General features: G+C 38.2%; 1 long non-coding RNA gene across 1 annotated transcript; it reads right to left on the minus strand.

The window, feature by feature from the left end:
• On the minus strand, positions 1 to 11,200 carry LOC104910658. The gene is made up of 4 exons (XR_793301.3): positions 11,105 to 11,200; positions 2,434 to 2,549; positions 1,967 to 2,045; positions 1 to 129 (listed from the first exon to the last, which is right to left on the minus strand). It is a non-coding gene; the product is annotated as an uncharacterized LOC104910658 (long non-coding RNA).
• Positions 11,201 to 11,416: the final 216 nt, after the last annotated feature.

An 11,416-nucleotide genomic window follows, 5' to 3' on the forward strand; every position in this document is an offset into this window, starting at 1 on the left:
TTTGCATTGGGCAGAGTTTCACTCGATTCAAAGCTGTCATTAAGTTTGTTTTAAGATCAAACTAAGAAAGAAAAGTTGTTATGCTTTCTTACCTTGCTCACCAGTCTGATGCACAGCATCTACCTGAAGCTGCAGGAAACAACAGTGAAAGAACAGAGTTAATTCAGAAGGTCTGTACTCTCCCATTTAAATTAACGTTTTGCTACGCATTGAACAGAACCTTTTTGCTCAGATGCCCTATTTTCTAGTACTGTTTTTAACATGTTCACTGCTACCAAAGAGTGCCTACAGTTTGATGTTATTCACAAGGCTTTGGATGTGTCACCAGCCCTCAGAACATTGTGCAGATACCACTGCCACAGCTAGCAGCCTGCCCGTGGCTAGGGATCTGAATGGAAGAGCAGACAAAAGCAGGAGACGGCTGCGCTGCAGAACTCCAGCTGGTCCCAGAGCTGTTATTGTGACCACCACTGATGGGATTGACCCTGATGGATATCCAGCACTGGATGGAGCTCATTGCAAACTTGTTTATCCTGGCAGCTTCCTGTTTTTTTTGGAATTGCTCATTGTTATAGCATGAGTGTCAATTACTTATTTACAAATGTCTGGTACCAATAAACTCTTTGTTTTTTTTACAGTACCAGCTTGCAGCTTGATTTAGAAGTGGTTTGCTGCATGCCAGATTCCTGAAGTGGAGGAAATCTTTTAGAGGAAATTAACATTTTAAGAAGCATGCAGTTGTTTTTTTTTCCTTCATTTTTCTTTTCAGGAAAATTCCATTTAAAAAAGGAGTAGTAAGGAATTTACACAAGAAGTTTTCCTGACACACGTCTTAGTATTTCAGACCTTGGCAAACCTCATAGTGTAATTCTTTGCTGCTGTTATCAAACTTGGTTGAACAGCGGTCAACAAATCAGAAATGCTGTGTGATTGCTACGGCATATGCATGCTTGATTTCTGCTGCTTACAAGCTATTCTTTGTTTCTGAGAATATGTGATTCATCAACATTCACTCAATAGGGTTGCAAGCTTTTTTCTTTTATATCAAGTATTAACCAAACATTCAATAATTCAGTGAAATTGTAAGCCTAGATCTCTAAATCTCTTTCCTTCATTATAGTAATTTTTAACGGAGTCATAAAAATACATATATATACATACAAATAATGAATGACAAGGTTCTGCAAGAAATTTGCAAGGACGTTTGGAATGTGCCACATTAATGAATTCAATGGCTTCTCAAAGCTTTAGAAAAAAGCACCTGCAAATAATTTGGATAGCATCTTCTCTCTCTAGCCAAGCAGTTATGGATGTTGTAAGAAATGGCTTTTCAGAACAATGGGTGATGATAAAAGAAAATCTTTATGAACATTCATTCTCTCAAAGAGGCATCAATTCTTCTGTTTCAAAGAATGTTTAACTGTGCAATGCACAGAATAAATACACTTTCAAAAACCAGATGAAATCAAAAGAAGAAAATTTCCCTCTAAAGTTTAATGCTGAAAACTAAAATTGACTCATGACAGAGTGCAACTGTTTAACATTTGCTTTGTATTTTCCAGAGTCTATCCTAATGGCTCAAAGTAAAAGTGCATAGATGCTTTAGTATGTAGTACTATCCATCTGAACACCTGAATGACACCAACACTAAAAATCATCACCAAGGTAAGCAGTCCACTGCTGTATTACTTTCAGGGTTTACAGCAACACAAGTTCACCTAGGGTGTGCTATGATGATCACTTGAAAATAAGTAGTTATTTAGAAAGAAAAAACAAACAAAAAAGGCAGTTCCCATCACATCTGAGCTCTTAGCCATGTAATTTATGTTTTGAAGGTCATTATAACCACTGGTGAAAAACCTTCTCAAAATAAGCCAAAAAAAGAAAAATAAGCTCACATGAAGAAATCTTTTTTTGCATGCAAACATTGTAAAAAAAACATAAAATTACTTAAATTGTGTCTTACCTTTAGTAAGGGTCATCTTCTTTATCACTGTCTCCCTGACATGAGTGAAGAGATTCACTGTATTTAATGGACTCCTCTGCTGGCAAAAGGAAATATCAAAATAATTTTTACATGTCCTAAACACAAAACAGGGAGGTAATTTTCCTACAGGAGTTCAATTATAATTCTCTTCTACGGTATCATTTCACATTTTTGCTTATAAAAAAATCTGCTAGGGTTTGCAGAATCGATTCCACCTCTGTTAAACAGAAGCGATTACATAAAATGTAGAGGAAAGATCAGATCCTTTTTTTCTAATTTCTACCGAGCACCAACAAATTGATTACACAAATGGTCACGGAAATGTGAGATGAACTTTGGAAGAGGTTGAAATAAATGTTAAAATTCCTGTTTCCTTAAGCACAGCCCAAACATTTCCTACATCTCTCTGAAACATTAATGCTTTCAGTATATGGAGCCTGACTTACCAGTGATCCAATAGACAGAAAGTCCTATAGAATTCAGTGGAACAACTGAAGCGCAGCACTTGTGTAATGTTATTATTCAGTGCCCTTGTGTCACCACATGGCATGAATCATTTCCCCTGAAAAACAAAAGCAAAATCAGGAAATGCCTTCTGTAGAACTGAAAAGGCTCTGGAGATCAGCAGTGAGAACAGTTGCAGGAAAAAAGCTGTACAAGAAGCTAGGAGGTTTGGGCCTGGGGGTTGAGGGTTTATTGGCTGTTTTAGGAAGAAAATGACTGTGAAGATGATGATGAAGTGCTATAGTATAATGATAGGTTGTGAGAGGGTAACCTCATACAAGAATTCAAAATTCTGAGTATCAGCAGGCAATCTTAGGTTATCGTGCTGTTTCTGTGCGTGGAAAGCTACTGTATTTCAGCCACTTAGCTATTCTAAACATATGAGCATACATTTACAGCACAATTTGCGTGAGTTCTAACAGTAGTTCCTCATGGTAATCTCAGTCTGAACTCACCAAGACAGGAGGTGGCTTAGATCCTTGCTTAAGCACATCTGGCTTATTCCCATTTCCTTTTATCTAGTACTTTTTTTTTTTTTTTTTTAGTTTGCCAAATTAAGGGGACACCTAGTAACTACTCGTTTATCTTCGTTAAGGTACTTCAACATAGAAAACCACATCTCGATCTCCTTAACAGTCTTTGCATTACAGTCCTTTTTGCTGGGAGCACATATCAGCATTAAAGGATAGCTAAAGAGAGTTGATGGGTAGTTTTGACATCTGCACTGAAGACACCAGAGGCTTTTGCATCTTGGGAAATCAGTGAGAGTGCTCGTCATTTTGAGATAATCATGGTAACTGATAAAATGATCATCAGTTAAATACTTGTATCAGCGTGGCTGACATTTAGACTGGTGCCTGTGGATGAACCCAGATAAATGCTGCAGCTTAGAGATCATCAGAACTACAGCTGGTAGGAACATCTGTGCAGAAGACTTTTAAAATTATTTGCTTTCACTACTTCCATTTGGGTGTAGAAGACACCCAGTAGTACTGACAGTATTGACTAAGGACTTTCATGTTAGGTCAACTCTAGATAAAAATAGATTTTATACAAATAATGTGTTCATAACCTGTGCTGTATTTATTTTTTTTTCCTCCAAAATAATAATACTGAGGCCTTCATATTTAGAAAATTTCCTCAGGACATAGAAAGAAATGTAGAATCTGGTTCTCTTTGCCTAAGCCCCCATCACAGAAATGTTATTATATGGGTAACATCGGCAATGGGAAATGGAGTGCAACTTCTGCTCAACCCTGTTCACTTCAGGGTCAAATACATTACCTCTAGAAGCAGTAGTTTTGGGTATCCTTGGGAATTTGAAGTTTAACTTCATTTTCATAATTATTATTTGTAATGCTTGAAAAATGCATAGATACCTAACAAGGGATTTAGTCAAAAAGGAGACCTGGCACAGGATTCCTTTCAGCTAATTCTAACTGTATGAAAGTTAGATAACCCAACAGAACTAGCCACATAGACAAAAGATGCTAAGAAAATACTTTACCTGCCCCACGGTAAAGGCTGCCGCTATAGATGTCTGTCTGTTCCGTGTCTCTGTTTCCCCACTGAGTAAAGGTAGAGCAGTGACACTTATTTTACACCAGATATTGAGCTTTCAAATGGGTAAAGCCAGGGAAGATGAACTGTACATGTGCTGCATAGAAGCAAGGGGTTTAAGCAGTACGTGGAGGACAGCAGGAAATAAGAGAGGGTGAAATACTGCCTAAGTTTTTACTTCTCAATTAATCCTTTCTGGAAGAGATTCCTGTAAACAATCAGGGCATCCACAAACATCTCTGACAGCAGCACTAGTATGGACTTATTGCCTTGTTTGACCTATTCCCTTTCTCAATCTGCAGTCACTTATCTCTACTTGAAGTCTAAATCTCTGGTGCTGGGACTGACTTTTTCTTTTGTGTTTGTACAACATTTAGTATAACAGTACTCTGGTCCACTATGAAAGCTCTACTATCTTTACTATTTTTACTACCATATATAATTGCAAACAAATATATCAGATGGGATAGACTCTGTTCATGATTCCTTAAATACAACGTAAGGAAAACACTGTCCTGCCTCACACTACAGCAGTTTTCATTTTGTAGTACATGAAACCCCTGTGATTGGGCAGCTTAAGATAGAAACCATGCCTGTTGCCAGCTGAAAATAAAATAACTAGTTTGCAAATCAAAAAGAGGCTAAAAAAAATACTGTTCTAAGCCAAGAGTAAAAAACTCATACTCTTTGTAAACTTGAGGCTGTTAAAAACTCTGGGAAGTGATTTTACCTTTTCAGCAAGAATATCAATCAAGCTGTAGTTATCTCAGAAGATACACACCCTGCAAATCCATGCAAGATGATGCAAGCAAATCCTGCAGTCTCCTCCCAGAAAGGCACGATCGCTGGTTCTACAGCTGTGTGTTTCCACATACAACAATCTTGTCTTTACACTTGACATCATTTCTGATGACTGCAGAAATTCCAATTATCTGCTCTTCCGGACTCGAAAATTGGAGGACTTGGGTACACAGGGATTATGAACTGCTCCTAAAGCAACATGGTAATTTAAATTTCATTTCTCAGATATGCAAGGCAAACGAGCAGTAGATGGACCTTCCAGCTTTTTAAAAAAATAAATGAATAAGTGAGACATGACAGTCATATGCTAAACTCATTTTTCAATTTCATTTTTTAATCATTGCCTGGAAAACGCAGCAACTTAACCCCAGCCATTGGAAGGATGACTCTAGGGCTGTGAATTAGAAACAGCCTGCTAGGGGGGACGAAGACAGGTGCAGGCTTTGGCCAGCCAGCTACAGCGGTGGAGCCGACTGTGAGAAGGGTTGAGACAAGGCCATTAATTGGGATTGGGGAAGAACAGGACACTGTGACAAGACAATTTTAAACCCTCTGACCTGTCACCTGAAGAACCCTGGTCCACGTCCAGCCATGACCAAGGGGACTCCGGCTTGTCCTGATGATGTGACGGCAAAATACTCTGTCCTCGAGATGGTTGGTGGTCTTGGACTTCTTCCCAGAGAAGCAGTTTCCAGCTTTGCTTAACTTTGGTCCAACTGGCAGCCCTTGTTTTTCTATAATGAGGCCCGAGGCAGAAATGTGCTAAAGATATGCATTCTTTCTTTCCTCTTGACAGGTGCCTCCAAGGTGGTTCTTTGCACTCTAGAGCAGCAACGTAAGTTGAGCCACAAACATCACCAAGTGAGGTGGCAAGGCATGGCCATGGCATGGCCCCTGAGGAGGGGTCTCCTCAGGAAAGAAAAAGACCATATGCTTCCACACTCTTCCTAAAAATAGTGTGCAAATTTGAATGCCAGGGAAGTGGTCACAGCTCCAAGCTGCCAGAGTTCAAGGGTCGTCTAGACACTACTCTCAGCAATAGGGTTTTAATTTTAGTCGTTCCTCCTACTAATTCTCCTCTGCAGAGTTCAGGAGTTGGACATAATGTTCCTTGTGGATTCCTTCCAACTCAGGATATTCTGTGAAAACTCCCAACCAGGCTCTCAGGAGCATGATACGTCCATGCTCAGTAAGATTGTGTGATATGGTTTACAGCCAACACAATGCAACCCTCAAGGAGATGTGATGCTTTAAAATCTAAAAATTAGTTTTTAAAAAGTTGCTTTGCCACAGGACAGTCCTCTTCCCAGCTTGGTTATTTTGTGGTTACAAGGGAAGGGAGGCTCAGACTTTTGAACAGGGAAGGCTGCTGCCAGGAAGCAAGACTGTTCAGGTATCTCCTAGGAAGTCAGATTGTATCTGCCCATCTACTGCTTTTTGTTTGCAGGTGTTTACTCACTGAGCATAGTGTTCTGGGATAAATGCTGGATCAAAATCTGCATGAACACTAAGTTATAGGAGACTAAGTGCTTAGACAGGGAAAGATGGCCACTTTATATAATACAAAAACAATGGAATGTTCAAGACAACTCATAGCATGAAGAGAAATATTTGTATTACTTAGCAATTCTCAGACAAGGCAGGTTCTTAGCCATAAGCTAAAGCTACGTATCCAACAATCAAATACTTGTATTTAGATCTTACTAAAAAGTCTCCAATCTCTAAATTGATGTAATGTTGCGTATCGAACATCAAGGGCTAAATTTCTACTGCAGTTTTCCCTATATATGCAGTAAGTTGAACTAATCTTGACTCTGAATGAGATCATATTACAGTGATTATGATAATCAAATTGAATTTATAATTGTAGGAAAATAAACAAAATTCCCTGTATTCTTTCCTATACGATGAACATTTGCTAGAAAAAAAGAATCTAAATTTGGGGATATATATTCAGAAGTCCTAAGCTGTCAGCTTTATAGGACATTTTTAATTTGTCATTTGTGTAATAATAGATAAAAAAAGACAAATCCAGCAAGATCTTTAGAGATGTTGACTTCTTCTCATCTTTCCTGCATTTTCTGATGAACTTTTCAGTAATTTTCATTAAACAAGTTCTTCTTATGACTGCTGGAATACTTGTTTCAGTTCCAACACTTGTATCCTTCACAACATTAGCAAACAAACTTTCAGCAAAAAATCCTAACAACAAACTTCTAATGCTATACGTAGGAAGAGTCTACTTACTTTTGCAGTGCTTATAAATCCTGCGCACCATGTAACTCCACTTACTCAAATGCAACAAACATTTCTTCCTTACACTTGAAAGCCTCCATCTTTCTCTCCCAAGGAGTGAGAACAGCTCATTAGGGATCAAGACAGAGCCTGTTCCCCTGCCTTGAAGCATGAATACAGGCACTCAGACATCCCAAAGGCAAAAGTCACAGGTGATTTCCTCTGATCCAAGCTTGTTTTGCTCTCACTTTCCTGTCCCTTCACCTCTGATTCACCCCCCAGCTGTCCTTATCTTCCTCTCCTCCCCTTTTCTGTTTTCCATAGATTTCTCCTTTTTCTTCTATTCCCAAAGTAACAATCCTCTGCCAAAAATAGAGAATTAGAGTGTCATCTTTCATCACAACATTGATAATTATATTCTACCTCTCTCCATTTCCTTTGCATTTTGTGTATTTATATCACATCTTTTCACCATGGAGATTCTCTCTTACTGTACCAGTATCACACAGTGTCCAGCAAACTAGGCCTGGCTTTGGTTGGTGACTCTTAAATAACATACAAAATCAAATCTCTGCAAGAAGAACAGCAGCCTTTCCATGGGCTTCTGGGAGTGATGAGATGTTTTTCTCAATCCGAACTTTGATAGAAAGTGCCACGGTCTCACAATGTAGAAGCTTTATCTCATTAGTGATTTGACTTAAATGGGACATCTATACTCTTGGACGAGTCTGTAATTCTTTGCCATAGACTAATAAGATGCTTCTAACTTTTTTTTTTTTCCTTTGAATTTCTCCTTATTGTTGAGATAGTACACCTACAAAATTTAGCTTTTTACAAATCTAGAAAATAGAACATAACCCGGACACCCGTTTGTCTCAAACTCCCACATTTTTATGCTCAACATCATTTTTAAACTGAATAATTACACCAAAATTGAGAGCTTTTGCCTCCAAAGTCAGCAGTCTGTCAGACAGTTGGAGAAATTTCTGTTTTGTGTTCAGATGTTTACAAGTTCAAAAAAAAAGAAAAAGAAAAAGAAAGATTCACAATGAAAAACTAAACACTATGAGAAGAACACAGCATTGTGGAAATCTGCAAAATCTCCTTCAGCAAAGCTATTAAACAAACTCCCAACAGTGTTCGTCAGTTTTTGCAACGTTCTTACCCACTGGATTTCTGAACAGGCACTCATGGCTTTCCATGGCTTCCCCTTGCACCAACAATCATTCCTCCACACGTTCTTATGCAGCAAAGACCGAGGCAAGTCTTCGTGCAGATCCATCGCTCGGTGACTGTGCCTTCCCTAAGTCATGACCAAAACATGCAGCAGAACCCTCTCCTGCCAGATTCCAATCTGCCTCCTCAGATCTTCTGGTTTCTTGATTTACCCTTCCCTGGACTCTCTCCTTCACCCTTCTATGGACACGGTCCCTTTGTTATTACCTGCAATAGCCTCAAGCCCTGTGGGTTTTATTCTCTTGGCCTGGTTTCAAATTTCAGTGCTTCCCTCACTTTTCGCCCTCCATGTGCTAATTAGTGGTTCCCTAGCGAGGTCTGGGATCTAGATGCCTGTTTAACTTCTGTCCTCAGCATTTCAAAGATATTAGTCAGGGCCTGGATTGTGGCCATTAGAATACTACTATTGTAAGGCAAACAGTTACTCCCATGTATTCTTCACCCCCTGCATCTGGAAGACAAATAATGAGTTCCCCGGTGTATAGTTTATTCTCATCCCATATTAATTTTGGTTATAATGATAAGCTAATAATTGCTTGCTGGCAGCATAGTGATGCATGGTAAAGTACCACAAGAGCAAGAAGGATATATCCTGAGATGAGGATGGCAGAGTTGTGCCTTCGCACACATTGCCACATTCTGAATTTTCTCTCCAATTAAGAAGCCTGCTCATTGTCACTTTAATGAGTTACTCATTGTATTACCTGTAAAACAAATACTTGATCCAGGCCAAATTGTTGTCAGTGCAAACTTCTATGAGTAAAAACCCATTAAATCCCCAGGTGATCGTGACTTTAGCTGCATTGCTATAAATACATGTCAGTGCTGTTAAGTAGTCCAACTGTTAAACTCATCTGCAAGTACTGTGCCTTAAGCTCATCACTGCCAATTCATTCAGGCTCTTCTTCATTTTAAATAATTTCAAGTTTCTTCTCTCTTGGGTGAGGAAATTCTTAGTTTACAAACTTGCAATTTGTGGGAAGGATAGAAGACAACACGAGCTTGCAGAAGATAGCAATAGTCAAAGAAAACTTCAAAGCAATTTGCAGCTCTCCTCTCAGTCTCGGGCATGAGATATTGGGGTCTAGCAATTTACTTAAATTATCTTTCAGCAACACCTCTTTCCTAAAGTATTTTCAATATTCTCTGATCATTAATCACAGCACTTCACTTTTGTTTGTGCAAATTTTAGTGTTTTCCTGCATTTTAACTTGTCTCTTTGCTTACCTCCATCAAAGTTCATTGAATACTTGCTTTTTGCACTGTATTGCGCTCACCTTTAGAACATATGAACTACTTAAACAGTACTACTGTTTAATAAACTATAGACTATTCTAACTATATAAGTTTTGATAAGTACCCAACACAACTTTAGGCTGTCTTCTCTTCATATTTGTTTACCTAGCAAGCCTACCCTCATAAGTGCAAGTCAATTTATTGTTTCATCACTGTAATATCTAACTGAGGTCTGGTATACTTTAATGGCCATCATCATCATCATCCCAAAAAACAGTGAATATATGAAAAGAAGATAGATGCTTCTTCTTATGACCATAATAAAGAAGACTAATTTACAGACTGGAAATATTTGTTTGCGTGTTTGACTATCATGTAATAGATGATATATCTTCCACCATATGCCAAAGAAATGCCTCTTTTCTTGCTTTGAAGTAAAGGATATAGCACTAGCCCAGATGGATTGAGAAAAGACCAAGGATGGAATTATGTGGGGAAGAGAAAATATTACAGCACAAGAGGAGAATAAGATGACTGTAATTTAATTGAGAAAGAAAGACAGACAGAAGCAAAGAAAAATTCTAAGTAAGGAAAAATTTTCTAAGGCAACGAGAGGTGTGTCTGCTTAGTCTTCATTCACACGTACATTATGTAGTCTGGATCAAGAGTAAGCTTTCGAAGCACTTACCGTGCTTCAGTTCATATCCAAGAACAACCTCAGAATATGCAAACTGGACTCCTTCTGGATGAAACCAAAGCAGCAGATGTGCTCCAGCTGCTAATGGGCAGTAAGTCAATAGGAGCAAATTAGAGCTTGCCTAAAGTAGCTCCTCACTGTCTAAAACTGGTCCTCAGCACCACTGTTCTACAAGTCAGCTCCTACTGGATCACTACTTGGCAGTGCAGAAAGAAACAGGGATGAGAAAAACCACGCAAGGGACTAAGATCAAATTCAGTTCATTTCAAATTGGTTACCCAAGAGGCACTGTTCATTTTCACTACTTCAAGGATGAATACATATCCACAAAGGAAGCACACCTTTTCATGAAGCCAAAGAAAATACCAGCGTGCATTTAAGTATGATGTAGATGTACAGTAATTTTGGTGAATAAAATATGAGTACCAAACTTTTCTGAATTGAACCTTCTAAGCAGCAACTCATAATTTTCACATTTTGGTTTTCCATTAAAAAATGGAATATTTCTTGTTTTATGCTTACACTGTTTCCAGTTTTTAAATCTTTGTCACCCGGTTGAAAAGAAAAACAAATGCAAAATTTTAGAGGGAACAATCGTAGGCTTATGTAATCAAGTGAAAGTTTCGCCACTGACTTTAATGGGGCCAGAACTTCACCCAGAGTCAGTATGAACTGACTTTGAAATAAATGGGCAAGGTTTTTTTTTTTGCAATACACAATCTTTTGTTGAAGCGATTATAGCAATAGTATTGACCACTGAAAGGAATGTGCATTGTTCTGCTCGGACAGCTATGTTATTTCAAGAAGTACTTTCATCATCACTGAATTTTTATGTATTTTAATCTTACCTCATTATTACGGACTAAATATCTTCTTCCTTCTTTTTGTACTTCATGGGTCTTTGTTCTTGATCTTGTTTAGATTAGCCAATACTTTCATACTCAAGTGCCTAAAAATGAATAGAAAAAGAGCTGTCATGCATAGGATCAGGTCTTATCAAATGGTATTTCTGACTACATCCATAATTATTATGATAATTACAGATCATAAAATCCTTCTATCTTGTTTCATGCCAACGTAACACAATGAATATTTCCTTTGATTGCAGCGGGAATCAATCCTGTATTAGAATAATATTTCTTCACAGATAACGTACTCTT

This window comes from Meleagris gallopavo, chromosome 4 (assembly GCF_000146605.3).
Source record: "Meleagris gallopavo isolate NT-WF06-2002-E0010 breed Aviagen turkey brand Nicholas breeding stock chromosome 4, Turkey_5.1, whole genome shotgun sequence".
In the NCBI taxonomy this organism is placed as follows: domain Eukaryota; kingdom Metazoa; phylum Chordata; class Aves; order Galliformes; family Phasianidae; genus Meleagris; species Meleagris gallopavo.